The sequence below is a fragment of the Canis lupus genome, chromosome 8, assembly GCF_048164855.1.
Source record: "Canis lupus baileyi chromosome 8, mCanLup2.hap1, whole genome shotgun sequence".
NCBI lineage: Eukaryota > Metazoa > Chordata > Mammalia > Carnivora > Canidae > Canis > Canis lupus.
The window spans coordinates 50,332,520-50,350,650 of NC_132845.1; the positions used below are offsets into that span (position 1 = coordinate 50,332,520).

The following is an 18,131-nucleotide window of genomic DNA, read 5'->3' on the forward strand; positions in this document are numbered from 1 at the left end:
TATTTAATGGTGTCAGTGAAATATGACATAAGGGTAAAAATTAAGTCATTCATCATAAATATTTCGTTCCTACATTCAAAAATTAATGAATGAGTTCACCAGTTGAGAGTCAAGAAATTTGGGTTATAAGTTCTGGATTCTACCTCAGTTTCACCAGCTGTGGAGATTTGGAGATGAGGGTCTCAGAGAGCATCTCAAGGGCTCAGTACAGTCCTAATCCTCTCCAAATATTAAAATTCTGAAAGAGGCTATCATGTTTTATGGCATTTCAATTGCAGCAATTTATGGTTAACATTCAACTTTACCTTTTTATGACCATTACTGTTTGACATTTGGAGTGCTTTAGAACATTCCAATATAGTCTGAGCACCTTTTTACCTCAAAAGCAAATTTCTCTGGACATCTTTAATTGCCTGTTTCTATTTGGAGCAAAATAAAGTAAAATTTAGACTTAAAATCTTTGACCTGAAGCCACCAAAGAGACTGAATTACCTGATATATATTTTTTTTCTGTCATAAATTTCAGTAGGTTCTCTCATGCCTCCTACTTGCCAACCAAGAATTTGTCAGAAGCATTATTTGACCTCGCAGCTAGCTTAAGTTGAGTCCACATCTGATAGGACCTGACCTGTAGGAACTGGTCATACAGGTGCATCAGCTGCTCTGTTTCAGATCCCCAAGGGAAAACTGTTGACTGTTTGGGTGACTTCTCAGAGCTGAGCTGACACAGGGGATTGTCCTTGCTTAGGGGTCACATGGCCTAATTTATTACTGAGCACTGGCTGGCTGAGATGAGAGTTTGAGACTATGAACTTGAGCGTCCAGTAGACCCAGATTCAAATCTTGCCTTTGCTAACAGTAATCTGAGCTATCTCAATGATGTTATTATAGCTTTACAAGCTTTGGCAGCTGGGAAATGAGTGTTCTGGAATGCTGGGAACAGATTTTTTTTTTTCAGAGTGATTGAAGAATTGTCTACTTTTTCCTCCCATTACTTCCAATGAGGACATGACCTTACCAACAGTGAATTCAGATTTGAGAACAAGGAAAAAGCATTTCTTTCTTTTCTTTGTTCTCTTCTTTTCTTTTCTCTTTCTTTCTTTTTTTTCTTCTTTTTATTCTCCACAAAAATGTCCTTAAATGGAAGCATATAGTTTGTTGGTGAAACTTAGTTTGCAATTCTGATGTGCACCTTGTGGGTATATAAAAATCAAGGATTGTAGTTAGGAATGGGGCTTTCCAAATCTGGTGTGTGTAAATGTGTACTTTCCAGAGTTCTGTGTAGCTACCTTGATTCCAACAGCTTTCTATATCCTTAGCCCAATACATTTGTTACAACAGTGAGGGCGGGGGGAGAAAGAGAGGCAAAGAAGGAAAGAGAGATAAATATAGAGAAAGATGCAGAGAAAGAAAGTGAGAGAGATTCTCATAACCCATCACCCACCCCAAATGCTCAGTTTATATATGAGAATATGGATACATATTGTGACCCACATATAACCAGGGCCCTGGGGGAACTCTGTCTTCCATAATGTCTCATTCTTACCAGAAATAGAGCTGAAAAAAAAAAAAAAACAAAAAACAAATCAAAGCTTCATTCAAAGTGTTGAGAAAATGACAAAGAAAGGAATAAATTCCAATTTTCTACCTATTTCATAAAACTTCTTGGTTTCTCTGTCTCATTGTCTCATACTTGGGAATGATTCCTTACAAAACCATCTTTCCCATTTCTCTGCACTGCCCCCAATGCTTTTTTGGTATATAAGCTAGGAAGCTCTTCTGGTTTTCGACTTCTCTTCCTACTGTAGTATTTTTATTTTTATTTATTTATTTTAAAGATTTTATTTATTTATTTCAGAGAGAGAAGAGAGCACATGCAAGCATGAGTAGAGGGAGGGGCAGAAGTTGAAGCAGACTCCCCGTTGAGCAGGGAGCCTGATGTGGGACTCCATCCCAGAGTTCTGTGATCATGACCTAGGCTGAAGGCAGATGCTTAACAGACTGAGCCACACAGGTGCCACCTACTTTAGTATTTTTAAAACTAAAATGTTATTTTAGATATTTAAAACTATCAGATAAGCCTCTTTCATTTCTTTAGTTTTCTTCCTTATTTTAACATCATTTGGATTCTGCTTATATTAGTATTCTCCAAAGAAACAATTGGAGATACATCTATATCTATGTTTCTCTCTCTATATATAACAATAGGAAATATGTGTTTGTATATATATATATATATATATATATATATATATAGAGAGAGAGAGAGAGAGAGAGAGAGAGAGAGACAGAAACAGACAGACTTCTTGTAAGGGATCAGTTCATATAATTACGGAAACTGAGAAGTCCCAAGATCTTGCAGTGAGCCAGTTGGAGACCCAGGAGAACCAATGGTACAAATTCCCATCTGGTTTCAGTTCAAGTTCAGAGACCAGAAAAGGCCTCAAAACAGGCAGGAGGGGTTCCCTCTTACTTGAGGGAGGGCCAGCCTTTTTCTTCTATTTAGGGCTTCCACTGATTGGGTAAGGGTCACCCATTTTAGGGAGGGTAACCTGCTTTGCTCAGCCTACCTGTTCAAATGCCGTTCTCATCTAAAAACACCCTCACAGACACTGGAACATTTGACCAAATGTCTGTCTTCTCCCCTCAGTCAAGTGAATACATGAAGTTAAGCATCTTATTGCCTAATAAACAAAATCTCTTGAGCTAGAGCAAGATTTCCCCCCTTAACAAGCAGAGTATGTAGACAGACTACAGATATAATTGAACACGTCCTCCTCTCAGTCCAGTCTCAGAAACTTTGCAAGAGCACTACAAGAATTAGAGAAGGCATATGCCAAACAGCTAGTGCAGAGCACAAGATAGGGGCTCACAGGAAGGGTGCTGTGTTTCCAATCATTCTTGGTTTCTTTTAGATTTGGACAGATGCTCTTAGACTGGGTGTGAGACAATACACAAAACAAGACAGCGAGTCTGCTTCCCGAGACATGCCCCTTCCAGGTGGTTGCGTGGATGAGTGAGTGTTAATGTAGCTTAATGCATTCAATTGGCAAATAATAGATTACCCTACCCTGTGGTGGGACCGCAAGTAGACCCTCTGGATGCACACAGAAATAAGACAAAAGCCTTTTCCCCCATAGGAGCTCACCTTCTAATAGAAAAGATAATCTGGTGAAGAGATTTTAAAAAGAAAAACAAAAACACTGTGGAAAATGCTAATTAGAGAAAGAAACAAAGAGTTCCTGGAACACAGTGTGGAATGACAAAATCCACCTGTGACAAAATGCAGAGACTTTGATCTGGGATTTCAAGGATGAGTATGCGCTCTCCACAGAAAGAGAATAACAATTATTTTGCCTCTTATGTGTAAGGCATTTTCATGTCTTTCAAATTTTCATGCATAAAATTTTTCACTTAATTTACTCCTAATGAGAACCTCTAGGAAATAATATCAATACCCTATGTTACAGATGAAGACACAGGCTCAGAGTGCTTAAATGACTGGCCCAAGTTTACACAGCAGGAAGGAGTGAAGTCTAGATTTGAACCAAGGATTTTTTTTTTTAAGATTTATTTATTTGAGAGAGACAGAGAGAGAGCGTGCGCAGGAGGGAAGGGCAGAGGGAGAGAGAGTCTTAAGCAGACTCTGTGGTGAGCATGGAGCCTGACATGGGCTCGATCTCACAATCCTGAGATCATGACCTGAGCCGAAAGCAACAGCCAGACCCTTAACCAACTGTGCCACACAGGCATACTTGAACCAAGGATTTTCTGATTCAGTCCCCTGGAAGGGAAGGATTGCAAGACATAAGGGTGTGAAAAGGCCTAGGCATATTTTGAATATGTTTTAGGGATGCATGGCCCATGATCACATTGCAGGAAAATCATTTTCTTTGGGCATGCAGCCACTGGTGATGGGAAGGGGGAAATAGATTTGGGAGAGATGACAGTGGGTGAGTGAGGATGGGACACAGATGGCGATAGGTGTGGGGCATATGGATGGTTGTCTGTCTCTCCGTTCATAAAGGTATGGGTGGTGGTCAAGGTTATGGTGATGTGTCATGAAGAGTGCGGGGCTCACACAGACCTTATTTTGATCTCTGCCCATTACCAAGTGCATTACTTAGACAAGTGGCTGAACCTGTCCAAGCCTCAGTGTCCCCAATCATAAATTTGAGTAATGATAGTATCCAACTCAAAAAACTGTCGCCAGGAAAAGCAGACCCCGTGTATGTAAATTGCTTAACCACATGCTTGACATCTATTAATTGCTCAATAAATGTAATTGTTATCATTAGCATTATTCATTTTCTTGGCAGGATACAGACATGTTTTTCTAGTGTACCTATTTAGGGAGCTTTAAGGACAGTCATCATACATTCTTGACAGGTTCTCTGTGTGTATCTGTGCAATCACGTGCTTTAGATACAGCTGTGCTCTCCAAGGGCCCCTGGTAATTTATGCCAGGCTGCGGGTCTCACAGGCTATTTCTGTTTGTTCTGCTGTCTTATAAGGCCTGCCTCGGCTACACAATCATTTTTGCAAGTCATCTTCCAGACTGATTAAAGCAAATCCATGTTCATCTGTGTCCATGAGGCAGGTAGAGGTGAGAGCAGTTGCCATGGTCATGTGCTGCTCCTCCTCTATGTACAAGGCCGAAGTTGCTAATGGGACCCTCAGTAGTAATGCAGTAACCAGTTTCCTGGAGTGTGGGTAACTGGATTGTGTTTGCCATGTCCTCATGGTCATGCTCAGTGCTGCATTCCCATGGACCTATGTGCAAATCTTGATATAGTCATTTATTGTGTGTTCTTGGGCGATTCCCTAAAATTCTCTGAACTCAGTTTCCCCAACTGTAACATAGGGATGATATTCTGTATCTTGTAGGGAAGTTGTATTTTGATAATGTGATTAAAACATCCAGCATCTAGTAGAATTTTAGTAAATGTAAGCAGTTAAAGTCACTCTGTGCATTCATCCACTAGACTCTAAATTCCAAAGGAAAGGAGCTATGTCTTGTTAACACATGTATCCTCAGCGTCTATCACATAGTAAGCACGTATGTGCATTTGTTGAATGAATAATCAACTAAGTAAGGTAGGCATTCAATTGGCAAATAACGCATTCAAATGGCAAATAATAGATTACCCTACCCTGTGGTGGGACTGCAAGTAGACCCTCTGGATGCACACAGAGATAAGACAAAAGCCTCTTTCCATAGGAACTCACCTTCTAATAGAAAAGATAGTCTGGTGGAGAGATTTAAAAAAAGAAAAACAAAAACACTGTGGAAATGCTAATTAGAGAGAGATACAAAGAGTTCCTGGAATGGAGGAACTCTTTTATAGGTAAGGAAATAAAACTCCGAGAGGTCAAGCAGACTACCTAAGGGGACAGTCAGCACGTCGAGGAGAAAGGATTTGAACTTGATTTCTAGAGGACTCTGAAGACTGTTTTTTTTCTCTGAAATTCAGTTTTGGTTCTGCCAGATTTTGATGAAAATTAGAATTTAGTGTCTTAATCTCTTTCAACTCTGCTTTCTTAAAGGGATGTTAATAAGAGTAACATTTCCTGAATGTCTTGTACCAGGGACTGTGCTAGATATTTTACAAATGTTACTTTATTGAACTTTCAAGCAAACAGCAAGACCAGGGTTCCAATTCCAGCTTGTTGAATACCAGGCTGATTTTTAAATTCCCTTCCACACTCGTGTTTGCTTTAGCTAGAGATGCGGGCTCAACATGGGATGAATCTCTGAGATGAAGGATTTCCATCAGACTTGTTACAAGAGCTCAGGCAGACAAACCCCGGAAAGGCAGGCGCAGAATCAGAATCAACGTTTAAATGAGGGTCTCCGTGAGATGGGGTGGTTTCTCCCTTTCTAATCCCGCCAGGACATGGCTGATCTCCATTTACATGCTGGGTGATGGTTATGTCCTGAGGCAGAATTATTTATTTAAACCATCAAGTGCACAAATCAGATTTCAGTTACCAAGAAAAGTACATTGTATATCCATTTCTATAGAAAAGTCAGAGAGTAAAAGCCTTGAATAACAATTTGCGCATATCTCAGCTATCCTCTACAATTGTATTATTTGAAAAATTCCCAAGGAGACTATGGGAGCCTTTTTTTTTTTGATAGGAAGAAGTCCTTGTCAAGTGCTGAGATGGTTGGAGAGGACTATAATTCAGGTTAGCTAAACTACTTTGCACTGGCAATTCAGAGAGATAATTACCTGACATTGATTTACTCTGCTTCCTTATTAAAAGAACTCCCAATTTTTTTGGAGGGTAGACACGTACCCAGCTAAAATTCTGGATTTTGCAGATTCCCTTGAAGCTAGAAGTAGCCATGTGACACAGATAAGACCAAGGAGATCAAGACCAGTTTGCTGGGTGGAGCTTCCAGGAAAGTTTCTGCTTTCTTGATAAAAGGCAGATAGCCCTTTACTCATTACTTTTACTGCTACTACAACTATTATTACACATACACATGCACACGCGCGCGCACACACACACACACACACACACACACACACGTTTCCTGCTTGATGTTACTTTTGTTGTGGATATGAGGCCTGGGAGCAGAGCAGACCATGAAGGGAAGCTAAGAGAGCTGCAGAGATGCTTGTCTTGAGACCATGAGATCATTGAACCAAGTCAGCAGCCTTCTTGTTATATGAAAAGAGGAACCTATTTGTTAATTGGCCATTCTATTATTTAAGGCTGAGAGCGTTCCCAAATGAATTGCATGAATTTACTGAGGCATGTCTTATAAGGTCTACCACTTAGAGGAGCATGTTGCCTGGTTTTCAGATCACTAGTGTATGTCTGATAGTAGGGGTGGGGTTTGGGGAGAACCAAGAGAGCCTGGTTCTCATTTCCTGAGCTGATCTAGGAGTTTTATTTTGAGGTCTTTTAATGAATCTGAGCTTAAGGAGAGAGAGCCAGGCTCCCTTCCTCCCTGCATTATGCATCAGGAATCTGCAAGGTCAATGGGGCGTAGACTGGGCCCATGAAGGAGAACTCTGACAGTGTCTCATATGGATGGAAAACTTGGAGATATTTATCACCCTTATAAGAGATGTGAATTTCCCAGAGGGAAAGCAATTGGCTTTTTATTTGAGCTATGAGGATGATGGATCCAGAAACCAAGCAGCATGGTGGAAGGCAGGCATAAATAAAGCTGATCATCTCTGAGGTGGATTCATCAACATAATCTGTGAAGACAGCTTGGTTTTTGTGGAAGTTACTCCTTGCTCATATCACAGTTCTTTCTTAGCATTGGAAGTGGGGTTTATAGAGCTACCTAAGCCAGTGAGAACCAGTATATTAATTGGAGAAGAACTTCTTTAAAGGATAGCAAATGATAAAATGTGTCTATTCTACACCATTGACTCTTAAATAGATCTGGTACATCAATGCAAAGAGCTTTGGACCATTTGGAATCCCTTTGGACCATTTGCAGAACCACCAAATACAGTTGTCTGGGTTGTGCACTGTGCAAAAGCCAGGGGGTCCCAGTTGCATAAAATGATCATATGTGACAGCCCCATGAAAAGTGTCTGTGATTTTAACTATCTCTGATGCTCATCCTAGCTTCTCTGGCAGCCACACTCATTGACTTGCTTTTTTCCTCTACTCCTATTAATTCACTTGTCTTCCAATTCAAAAATCATTTTGTGAGTCCTTGCTCTATTCTAGAGCCTTTGCTAGAGATCAGAAAACAATGGTGGAAAACAAGGAGATCTGGCTTATTCTTACAGAGCTTATGCCTAACAAAGAAGATAAATGTTAATTAAACAGAAATAAATGTAAATTTACAAACGTAATTAGCACAGGAAGAAGAGGTATTTCATACTAGGAAAACTTAAAATGTAGTTTTCAGCTGGTCTGAAAATCCAGGGACCACTGGAGCTTCAGTTTGAAGGACTAATGGAAGTTACTGGGGCAAAGAGAAGGAAAAGCATTTCCAGGTGAAGGAATAGCATGTTCAAAGTCATGTGGTGGGAGGAAGTTTGCTGAGTACAAGGGACTGAGAAGAAGCCATTGTCGCCAGTGTGGTGTTGGAGAGGCAGCCCTTACTCTTAATTCAGCAGTCTGGTTTTTTTGAAAACCTGTTGGGACCTACTTATTGCCAACTGCCCTAGTGAAGCCTCCATTTGCCTCCTTTATCTCACCCTCATCAGAACCCCCATCATCCAGCTCTGGCAAGCCACACTAGAGCATGACGACTTACCTTTCACCTGCCCTTGAGATTCATAGGATGAGAAGCTGGGATGTAGCCACAGCACTGTTCTACTCCCCAGCATCCAAAGAACCCAGGGCTCTCCAAGCAAAATGTTATTTCTCCAGATGGGACCAGATGGACTGTCCAGATATTCTCCATTTGCCATCTCAAGTAAACACTAGGATGCTACAAAAATAAGCCTGGCTTTTCCACTCTTGCTCTGCATCTTAGCATGTGGACCTCGAATTATTTCCATTGCCAATCTTTTCAGAAAGTGAACAGTTGAAAGAGCCAGGAGGGGAGGGAGGTGGGAAAAAAGAACACACAAGCTCTTTCTTAGGAAATCAGAAGGGCAGTAGGCGGAGGAAAGGACTATGTTTGTTCTATCCTCTTGGCATGGTGGTCAAGAGCATAGGCTTTGATAGAGCCAGGTGTTCATCCCAGCTGTGCTACTTTTTATCCGTGTGATTCCAGACAGAGCATTCTACTATTCCAAGTCTGTTTCCTCGACTCCTAAAAAGAGGATAATTATACTTACATTCAAGAGTTGGTTTGAAGATTAACTCAGATAACACATAAAGCACTTAGGCACGAGGTAAGTTGTCAGTAAATCGCCGCTGTTATTATTTTACTATTACTAACAAGTTTAAGGAAGAAAAAGGCAGACTTTCATTTATTAGAAAAAAAATTTTAAATTGCTAGAGCTCATAAAAGATGACAGAACAATCTTCTGGGACTGTCAGCATTTTAGACTAAAGACATTGAAGTATCAACAGGGTGACCATCTGTCAGGGGTGTTGTAGAGGAGATTTCTCCTTTGAGGGTCCTTCTTTGAGGGATGGCAGAGGAAGGGCATTTTATTAAACCATTCAGAATTCTACTTACCTACCAGATGCTCTGAAGTTATGCTACGATACCAAGGGCTTATGCACACAATGATCTTTGGAGATAGGTTGGCGTCATTCCTTCTGTCTATCTGTCTTATCAGGTAAACCTGAGAGTTCCAGATGATAGCATTTCTTGGGCCGGTGGAGGATCCTCTGGATTTTTAATCCGATGTAGTTTGAATCCCTGTTGATGGTGATGACGTCCAATCAAAAAGCCAGCTCTTCTTATGCTATAATATGCTCCCATCATATCCTCACCGTAATGGGAGAACCTGAGCTCTTTGGGCAGATATATCTGAGATTGAGTCCCTTTAGGCTGGCTGTGTGACCTTGAGTACATTGTTTACTCTCTCTGAGCCCTGTTTCCTTACTTATCAGGAAATGATATACATACATGAGTGGTGTGGTTTGGGAGGAGGCTTAGAAGTAATGTCTACATGGTGTCTAGCATAATATCTGACACAGTGTTTGGATGTTTAGACACAGGAACTGAAAAAAAAAGACACAGGAACTGGAGATTATAACAATAATAGTAGTTATTGTTATAACTATTTATTCAATGTATTTTTTTAAACTATAAAAAGAGCTGCTCCATTTGAAACAGCTACAGAAAAAGAATATCCTGCACTTAATCTGGGAGGGGACACCATGGAGGGATGAGAAAGACTTGATCTGTAGAAGTTTTAGACTGTGGGATTGTGTGTGTGTGTTTATAAAATTGGCAGCCCTAAAAAGAAGTTACAAGAGTAGCTACCAGGGGAGAAACTGATCACAAAGCGGAGTGTAAGCAAGAATTATGCTTTCCTTCTATGCTCCAGGAGTGCTGCACTCTCTGGGGGCTGGTTTTCATTTGTAATCTGAGTAACTCAGTGGAGAGAGAGCTGCAGACAGGCAACCTTGCATTGATTGGGAGCTCTGCAGGGGAGCTCAGGAACCAGCATACCCAGGGACCATCATTTCGCTTATTAGTTCTCACTCTCCATGGTGAGTGCAGGGGTGTGTGTGTGTGCACGTGTGTATGCATGTTATCGTGCTAGGGCGATTATTCTTGGCCTTTGTGGGAGCTGGTGGAGAGAACTGCAGATAATAGCTCTGTCCAAACGTGGCTTCGAAAAGCAGAAGGCCATGTCCTGAGGGTGACCTCAGCCCCCTATTAAAGTGCCTGCCTGCGAAAGCTCAGTGCTGCAGGGAGATTTCATGTTTGTTCTAGCCAACACCTGATGTAGGCCCCTGACCTTTTTTTCTTAGACCATCTACTAAAAAGGTCTCATAATTGTGGATATGTATCTCTTAAAATGCAAGTGCTTTTCATAAGGACCTGTGAGCCTTTCTTTTTAAAGGTACTGCTCAGAAGGATAAAGCCCTCTGTCTCCCAATGTCTGTAGGAGGAGAGAATCCTGACTTCGATGCCTGCCAGCTAGCAGACACAGGTGGCCTAATCGCGTCTTACCCTGACCAGCCCATTGTGAATTTTCTCTTCTCTGACTCAACGGAGACTCCACTCTCTTCCCTGCTCCCTCTTCCTTTTTAAAGCGCCCAAATCGTGTCTGCACGAATGAAATGGAGTCCCACTTTCCCCCTGCTGTCAGTAGTTACCGAATAAAATAGAAAATAAAATATGCTTTCACTGCTTTAATTAGTGCCCAGTTGTGTCTGTCTGGACCTCGGAAAGGCTTTCACAGGGCAGAGTGGATGTATTTTTCTGATGTCTGGTCACCAGCAGAGGATCAAGGGATGTGTCTCTTCTTTCTTCCCTTCCTCCCAAACGACAGACTCCTCTAGGCCCTTGTTACAGTGCCTGGATATTAAGACAATGGGCATAAAATGGGAATGATAATCATACCTGCTTAATGAAGCTGTCTTGAGGATTAATTAAGTTAATGGAGCTAATTGACCTGGAGAAACTGAGCATTTCAGAGATTCCTCACCCTCCCTGTAGAGGCACTATGGATTCCAAGAAACTCCTAAAAATCTTACAGCTCCCATGCCAAAGACCCTTTCCTTTGAGGATGTCAGAGAATGTTCTCAGGGAAGATGAAAGGCATGGTGCAGTTATTTTTTTGAGCACTTAAATATATGACAGGTATTGAGCAGAACACTCTACATCAACCATTTACCTCAGGTAGGTCTTCCAACAGCACTCCTGTTTATAAAGGAAGGGGAAAAAAGCAAATTTGCCACAAAAATGTATCTCTTTTCCTTCCTTAAACCCCATTGGAGAGATAGCAAGAAAGGAAGGAAGGGAAGGAGTGAGGGCGGTTAGAAGATATTATCTTACAAAGACAAAAAGCCCAGAACAGGAGAGCAGACCAGGACAGCCTGAGATGGATTCTGGAAAGTGGAAAGCAGAAGAGGTGATGAGTGACATTGCAGAGAAGAGATAGTAGCAAAGCGGGGATTTTGAAAAGGAAGGAATGAGTTGGGACTTAGAAACTGTATGGAGCTTTGACTCTCCAGGTCCCCTGCTCCTTCCCTGACACAGACAACCACCTTGCCTCCTAAAAAAACTGGAAGTGGAGTTCTGTATTAATAAATGAGAAAAGCCCAGGGCTCCTGGGATCAAGAGGGATAGCAGCCAGTTGGAGAAAGAAGTAGATAAACACTGGGGCCCCTGAGCTTCCTCTTCTTCCTTCTCACCCAATGCTCAGATAATTTTTATCTAGAGAAGCTGACAGATCCATGAGAAAAGACATCAAGATACTGAAATATTGTGGTTCTCAAATGAATAGACTGACTGCCTCCTCACCCTACAAAGAAGTCCATCCACCAACACCCTGACCCTGTGTGCATGGAATTCCCAGAGGGCTTCCTAGAGTCCTGCTCTTCAATTTGACCACCCCTGGGTACAGGAAATGCTCAGTTTCAAAGAGAAAGACACAAATATGCAAGAAACATGAGAACAGAGAAATCTACAGCATATAAATATGTGGAGGTAAATATTAGAAGAACCGGCTCAGGCAGTAGAGAGTGGCTGACCCAAGAAGCAGGATTCAGGAGTGAGGAAGGTTGAAATTGCTGATTTTCATAAGACTTTTACTACTCTCTGATTTTTTTTTAAATGTGTGCATTTGGCAAATATAAAGTTTAATTTTGAGATAATCATATTATAGGGAAGAAATGCTCCCACTGAACAGGAGAATAAACTGAGGCTCAGAAGGGAAGGTGACCTGCCCAAGTAAATCAGAGAGCCAGATCCAAAGTCAAGTATCTGCCTTAAAACCTCAGGATGTTCCTATTTCTTATGAGTGATTCCTTGCTTGCCATGTAAAAATCAGTTAAAACCAGCCTCTGACAGATAATATTCCCCTTATGAGCCTCCTATAAGGTTGGTTAGAGTGAGTCGGGTGTGCAATAAACTCTTGGAGTCCCTCATTAAGGCAATGAGACTGGGGGCCGTGGGCTACTCACTGCATGATTCCAGGCATGATCCCCGTTGTGGCCACAATGCTTATTGCTGCAACTCAATATGGTGGCCCCCGGAGGACCACCCGAAGACAGCAAAGAATGAGAAATCCGCAGCCTTAAAATACATTATTGATGTCTGACTGCACTGGGAACCAGGGAATTTTAAGGCATTCTTGTAGTGGGTTTTTCCTTTTTTTTTTTTAATCTCCTTCCCTTTAAAAAAAAAATAAATAAAATGGGCTTGATGCCAGAAATCCAAATCTTTATAAGTTTTGCTGTTTCAAGTGTCAGCAGGAATTTTCATAGTTTGGGTTGCCCCGAGAAATGCCAAGCTTATTTTCTACTCTGCCATTAAAGGCAGCAGTGCAGGGCTGCTCTAAGTATCACCTATGTGTTTATAAACAGATTAGGAGGGGAAAAGATTGGACAACTCAAATGTAGTTGGGACTGATACTGAGGAATTGGAGGATCAGAGGCTTCCTTTGTCTCTTTTTAGTGGAAAGCACCCTCCCCCAGGCCAGTTTGGAACACTAGAAGTTCTGTTCCTCAAAGTCCACATCCTCTCGAGGCCTTCTCTGACAGCCCACCTCCCCAACCAAGGGATAGGTTAGGTGTTTAGCTTTTGGCTTCTATGGAAGCCCCCTCTACTTCTCTGTGTTAGCACCAACTGTGCTGAAATGGAATTGTTTGCTTATTTTTTCTGACTTCCTTACCTGATTATAACGTTTGCAAGGTGAGGAACTGCACCTGGCTTGTGTAGTACCATCCCTCGTCACCTGGCAGATTACCTAGCACACAGCAGCCTTAATAAATATTTCCGGTTGGGCAAGAGAATGGAGCATTGTAACTCAACAGTACATTCTCCCATGAGATGTTTTTGTTTTTGTTTTTGTTTTTTTCATTTTTCTGAGCAGTATGGTCCCCTTCCCATCCTCACTTAGAATAGCTGAAATGTGACATTCACACTTACCACAATCTTTTTGTTATTATTAAAAAAGCAATCCTGGACAATGTATGTGTGTAAAGCACAGAGACTACACACACACATTAGAATAACTGACACAGTCTCAACCTGAAGAACAACCATCACTCCCTAGCCACTGCCGCTCAACTCAACTTTTCTGAATGGATCTTGTGTATGTGTGTGTCTATCATAGCTTCAAGTCTTTCAGCTTTCAAAATCTTTCAAAATCTTAAAATTAATTGTGAAACTTCTCTGTTCTGCCTGACTTAATCCCCCCTTACATCATTGCAATAGAGTGTACCAGGACCTCTGTGTCGATGTGTCTGTGATCCTGTCCATTTTCACCAGCTTCAGGCTTCTGCCGGTGAGAAGGGAGCTTAATTGTTCCTGTTGGATACCATCTTGTTTCTCTCCTCCTCCTCTTTATTTTCTCCCAAATAATGGTAACACTAAGTTGCGTACAACTCATGGTGGAGTTTAGCTAGGCCAAAGGTTGTTAAGCTAACTTTCATAGCTGAGAGGCCAAAGAAATTAAATAGTACCTAACATGGTTTATGAATGGAATGACTGGCTTTCCAGATTGTTGGGAGCCTCCCACAGCACCTCATAACTGGAATGAGACCAGGACATAAGAACTGGAAAGGCTTTTAGTGGACATAAGTTCTAACCACCTCGTTTTATGCTTGTAAGGCTCATAGAGGGGACGTGAGTCACCCCCAAATCAAGAAAATCTGTTTCACCAAATGGAGAACTAATTTTGTAATGGGAATAATATTTTTAAAGGATTTTATTTATTTATTCATGAGAGACACACAGAGAGTGGCAGAGATATAGGCAGAGGGTGAAGCAGGCTCCCCACGGGGAGCCCGTAGTGGGACTCAATCCCAGGATCACGTCCTGAGCCGAAGGCAGATGCTCTGAGCATCACTGAGCCACCCAGGTATCCTGGAAATAGTATTTAAAAATATTATTTGTTTTCATCTTCTACCACAAGAATCATGTTCCCAGAATGCCATTGACCATTAGAGCCCCAGGGGAAAACAAGAGAAAAAAAAACAAAACTTTTATCCCTCAAAAAAGAGCAGGATAAAATATAAGTGAAATTCTCATAAGATGTAAAAAGTAGAAATCCCTCCACTCTCCTCACCTTTTTTTCTGGCTCAGAATGGCTTAAGCTAAGTAAAAGGATCTTGAGAGACTCATGGATCCTGCCCATATCTTTCAGGACCAAGCCTGGAGATGGGTTGGGCCCCTATATTAATATGGGGCTTCCATGTCAAGGTGATAGAGCAGTGTAACAAGACTGGAAGGAAGAGAGAGAGACACATAGACAGAGACTGAGTCAGCATTCCGAGTGACACTAGAGTCCCATGTCATAGAATGGACCAATAATATTTCCTGTGTGTCCTGAATGAAAGAGGAAGAGGGTAGATAAGAATCCATTATCTGGAAATGGCCATGCTACTAGGGGCCACTGTACAGGATTCCTGGAGCTGGGACCACATTGAAATCAAGTATAACCAGCCCAATGTGGTGTCAAGTCAGAATCTGGGTCCTGAAAAAAATGAGAAGAAAGTCTCTGAATTCAACAGCCCCAGAATTCTCTATCAGATTCTGATCAGTGACCAGTGACCAGCTGGACACAATGCATTGCTGCAGAGAGCAGGGGAGCCAGACGTACAGAAGCACCCAAGGTCACCTTCTTCTCTCTCCAGTGCCAGAATCTCTCAGGAATGATCAGGAGAAGAGGAAGGAAATTGGGAAGACCACATTATCAAACGAACAAACAAACAAGACACATGAGTTTCCTATGAAAATTGTTTACATTCCTGAATGGGACCAAGCTTAACTGTATTGGACTAAGTTGAGCCCCTTGCTCCCATTTACCTACTGATTCACCAGGAGATGGGAATTCCTAAAAGATGTGAGACTAGTCATAGAAGGTAAATAAGGTACACTTGTCTTCACATACCTCAATGTCATGGGAGCACATTTGCGACTCAGTTGCAGGTCTTCAGGGCTATTGCTCAGCTTTCCATCTGTTTTTATTCAGTCAAGTGCCAAAGCAGGTGCTTACTCAAGGGTATGACTTACTAGGGAGCTTTTTTGATGAGCCCCGGAAATGCTATGGTGTTTGGAAAAGAAGAAAGAAAGGGATGCCGATTCAGCCTGTGAGTGATGCGCTTTATCTCTTCCATGAGTAGTGGGTGTGATGGGCAATTCAATGAAGCTTCCCTTCCTAGTTGAAGGACTAGTCCATGTTTCCCTACAATAATGTAACTCAGTGTCTCTCTGTCGTAGCAGAGTATAGCATTGTTCTTCATTTAGAGGGGGGATTTAAAGATTTTTTTAACCAAACCCCTTTATCTCACAGGTGGGAAAAACAAGGCTTTATGAGATAAGGTGGTTTGCCCATGGCCACAAAGTTAGTGGCAGATGCAAGGCCAGAACTCATGCATCCTAACTCCTGGTGTTCTAGATCAGTCCACCCTAAATGGGCAACCTTCCCTGTACATAAGAGATCACACCCAAAGATAAAACCATCTGGTCCACACAATTAGAGTCTTTGCCCCTGGTGGACAAGAGGCTTAAATTTGGCAACTGTCTGACCTCTGAGACTCAGTTCTGTACACCTTTCCCTTGAGCTCTGGCACATCCAAAACTTGATACCCCTAGAAGAAGAAGTAGCACAGTCATGGAGACGTGCAAAATTCCAAGAAAATACTGACATGTGGATGGCAGGAATCACAGTGTTCTCTTTCTTCTCTAGCGGAATCCACAGGATGCCAAAAAGACAAATGCATTTTTTTTCTCCTCCAAATTATTCCTCCTACAAATGCTAAGTATCTCCATCTGGGAGACATTTAACATTTCAAGCAGCTATTGCTGATCTGTAGGAGGACTAGCCACATATCAACTGCCTCCCCAAAATAACTCCCCTCATTGCTGCAGGAACTGCCAAGATCCAGCCTAGACAGGAGAGAAGCAGTGTGTCTGGGAGGCCCCAAGTTATAGAGCAAGAACAACCATCCCCTCACCTGAGACCATCCACTCCTCTCTCTTCAGAGATGTGTTTCGGTGAGAAAGAGTATGGATGTCATGTATCTCTCTCCTGGAAGGATGGGTTTCCAGAAAGAATTTCACCAGTGACATTCCTCCAGATGACAGTCCCATGTTTCTTCTGACACCTTAAGTTCATTCAGATCCTTACAGGAAATCACATACATTTCCTGATAGGCTGAGTGAAAACACGACCCATAAAAGATGGCAGTGATGGGAATATCTGAGCTCTGAATAAGATCCAGGAACTTGTCTTTACCACTTCCCCTTCTGCTCTGCTTCAATTTGCCAAGTCCAGTCATAGGGGAATGAACACTAGACCAACATCTCCACGCCACTAATCCTGCATTTATCCATCTGCCCACCCTCTATTTGTTATCTACAGTGTGATGGTGGCTAGGAGAGAACCAACAATAGGGGAGACACAGAGGCTGTGTCATCACAGAGTGTATCAATTAATGCGGGAGGTGTATAAAATATGTCCGTACTGGAGCCCCTGGTTGGCTCAGTTGGTTAAGTGTCCAGCTCTTGATTTTAGCTTAGGTCATGACCTCAGCATTGTGAGATCAAGCCCTGTGTTGGACTCTGTGCTGGGCATGGAGTCTATTGACATGCCCTCTCCCTCTCTCCCTATGCCCCTTGCTCCCCACCCTATATGCACACACATGTTCTGTCTCTCAAAAAGAAAAATGTTCACAAGTGTCACTAAATCTGGGTAGAATGGTATGAGAAATCCTGATAAAGGACTATAAGAATTAGAAGAGGTTGTTGCTAGCTCAGAAACCAAGGAGTCTTTATGGTGTACGTGGCATTTGTCCTAAGACCTTTAAAGAATATTAGAATTTAAACATGCGGAGATTAGTTGAGTGAAGGACATCTCAGGTACATGGAATGCTTGAACAAAGGTAATTCAGGTTGTAAGGCTTTCCAGAGCTGGATTTCATCTATCTGTTCCCTCCTTCCTTCATTCAGTGAAAATGTGACATCCTTAGCCCAGAGTATGTTCAGGACCATAGAGCTGGGACCCAGGCATGTTAAGATACATAAAACATGACCACAAGCATTTGACCTAGTGGGTGAATCAGAGAAGTGGAGGACAAAATGCAGTACAGGGTGTCAAGATCAATAAGTGAAAGGTCACAAGAGACTAGGAGAATAGAGGGGGGTGCTTGCCTTGGGCATGGGAGGCCAGGGAAGATTTCTTGCAGGGGAAGGAAGCAGAACCAAATGCCAAAGATGGAAGAAGTACATTTCAAGGAGTGCTTGGCAAGTGCAGAGGCTCTGCAGTCAGACTAGGAGGCAATGTGCCAGGTGGGTAGGTGGCAAGAGAGTGGAACCTGATTCAGGTGTTTTCTTAGCTTGGGAGTGCCTCCATCCACTCTTCTGTTTATGCTAGTGCAATGGAAACAGCAAGGTTGTTGATTCACACCATCACCGGGAGTCCTGCTGGCAGCCCATGATGGGTGGGAAGGTCTAGCTCTGAGAATGTGCAATGCTACTGTCTACCACTTGTTTGCAAGTGTTTCCATCCCATTTTATGCTTTTGGTTCTCTTTCCTAGATGTGTTGGTCTCAGTCACCAATGA

The 18,131-nt window shown here is 42.2% G+C and overlaps 1 long non-coding RNA gene across 1 annotated transcript; it reads right to left on the reverse strand.

Moving 5' to 3' along the window:
* Window positions 1–10,681: 10,681 nt before the first annotated feature.
* On the reverse strand, window positions 10,682–17,060 carry LOC140637631 (uncharacterized). The gene is made up of 3 exons (XR_012034698.1): window positions 16,525–17,060; window positions 15,459–15,611; window positions 10,682–10,915 (listed from the first exon to the last, which is right to left on the reverse strand). It is a non-coding gene; the product is annotated as an uncharacterized lncRNA (long non-coding RNA).
* Between the last annotated feature and the right edge of the window lie 1,071 nt (window positions 17,061–18,131).